Source organism: Anneissia japonica, unplaced genomic scaffold, assembly GCF_011630105.1.
Source record: "Anneissia japonica isolate Jap-2015-1 unplaced genomic scaffold, ASM1163010v1 scaffold287732_len518695_cov146, whole genome shotgun sequence".
Classification (NCBI taxonomy): Eukaryota; Metazoa; Echinodermata; class Crinoidea; order Comatulida; family Comatulidae; genus Anneissia; species Anneissia japonica.
Window position 1 is genome coordinate 480,498 of NW_022755000.1, and position 2,326 is coordinate 482,823.

A 2,326-nucleotide genomic window follows, 5' to 3' on the forward strand; every position below is an offset into this window, starting at 1 on the left:
TAGAAACGGTTGAACGTGTTGCAAATATTACTAGCAGAGTGCCCAATGGTAATGAAACCAGAGCGAATCAGGCGGATATGTACAACTGATGTTATTACAAGGAAAACTTAAGCATCATTAATAGAGAAGCAGATTAGCGGTGGTTAAAAGGGTCTATTGTCTAGATGGTATATTGTTTATCTATGGATTAGTAATCACTGGTTTCTTAGCAGGAATTTCCTCCTGTGCCTACAAGTGGATATTAATTCATTTCTGCAGTTGAGAGAACTTAACTCAGGATGACAAATAATTAGAAACCTTTCATGTAGGCATAGATTGCATCGTTTTATAGTATTAGAATACGGTCTACCTGGTTTTATATTTTTCCATTTTGTGGTATATTGCGTCTTAGTGTCTTTCAATGACCAAATGTATTTACTTAGTTCAGTACTATTTCTGTATTTAGCATTACGGAATGAGTTAGTATGGTTTCTATATCTAGTTTTAAATGTATTTTCCGTAAGACCGATGTAAGTTTCTTCATTCTTGTTGTCGACTCTTGTTACTGTAGCTTGATAAACAATCCCTTCGATGAGGCATTTACCGGATAGTGGGCATTCGCTCTTTTGGCGACAGCTACATGCAGGGTTATTCTTCTGAAGTTCCTTAGACAATATAGATTTGATGTGTGAATTAATAACACTATTCATGTTCGGCATGCAGCTGTACCTGAGTTTCAATGTGTTCCTGTTAAATAGCTTTCTAAGCTCGTGTTCTTGCGGGAAGCATTCATCCACCATATGTAGAAATGTGTGGCCTATATTGGTAGCGACGTTCACGCTGTACGGGGTGTTAAACCATTATGACATTTCGGCTGCGCGATCGTTTTGAGTTTGTGGGTACAGGCTTAAAATTCAATTTGTAGTCGTAGCCGCTTTTGTGGAGGGCCTCTTGATACGTTGGGGCAGTTGTATCAAACGATTCCTTATCAGACGAGATGTTAGATAGTCTTCTATTGATGGCTTCTGGTATGTTACGAATCGTTGACGATGGGTGGTTGCTTTGTTGATGGATGTAAAGGGGGGTATTGTTGGGTTGGAAAATGGTTTGAATGTTCCGGTTCTTAAATCTAGGGTTATGTCCAGGTAATCAACTGATTTTTTTGCTGGCTTCTTTGGTGAGATGTAGATTGTTGTCCCGAAATACCTTGCATATGTTTTTTTTAATACACTCAATCTTTCTCGGTGACACGTCAAATGCAGCTAGACCGTCATCTCTGTATAGGCCGATTTTGTTGCCATATGTCGATGTTAGCTGGGATAGTAGATACGATCCTACTAGCTCGCAGGTTTCTGCACCGTCGAAACTCTCCATGGTCACGTCAAATAGTGTGCTGCCCGTTTTTTTACACCATGGTGTATCTTCCTTGAAAATAAGAGATTTCTTTGTTTGGATAATGATGTTCTTCTCCTGGTCGGTGATGTTGTCAAATTTTAATGCAAATTCGAGAGCCTTTTCTAGTAGATTTTCAGATATTGATGGGTAAAAGTCATTTATATCAAAGCAGATGAATGAATGATTAGATTTGTTAGAGATGTTTTTGAACCAGCTAATTACAGAATCGGTGTTTTTCCATTGATTTACATTGGTTGATGCCACTATCTTCTTGTTTATTCTTCCGAGGATTTCGTTGCTTATGATGCCGATTTCAGATTTGATTGGATTTATAAGTCTGCATGTGGGGTTATTGTTGAAGTTAGGCTTATGATCTTTTAAAGTTACAAAAGCATTTTTTACTGCAGTAGCTTCAATTCTACTGTATAGCTCAAGCGATTTCCCAATTTTCTTTTCGTCCGATATTATGTTAGACTTTGCATCATCAGGTACTTTCTTGTACGCTTTAGTTATGCTAGTTTCTAGAAGTCGGTTATATGAAGGAGGGTCCATACGATAAAAGTTTGTAGTCTTGTCAGCAGCAATAAGTAGTTGATCGTCATTTCTGATGTTTGCGGAATCACGCGATAATTTTTTCTGGAACTCGTTGCTAGTATCCTTGAATTCAATGTTCTGAATAAGGCTAAGCATTTTGTTTTCAAATTCGTTTAGTTGCTTGATGGGGCTCGGTGAATTAGTGGTTTTTAATCAAAAAGTTTCCTTTTCCGATTGATCGGATGGGTTCAAAAAGTAAAAGGCTTTCCATCGTACTCGTATGCCATCGTATGCCAACCATACGAAGCAATATTTTAGTGGAAATAAATAATATGAAGTAACCAAGTTCTGACATCGTTTGTTTCGTATTTAGCTCTATTCCGGTATCGAGCACTCTACTCCAGATGTGTATAAGAGA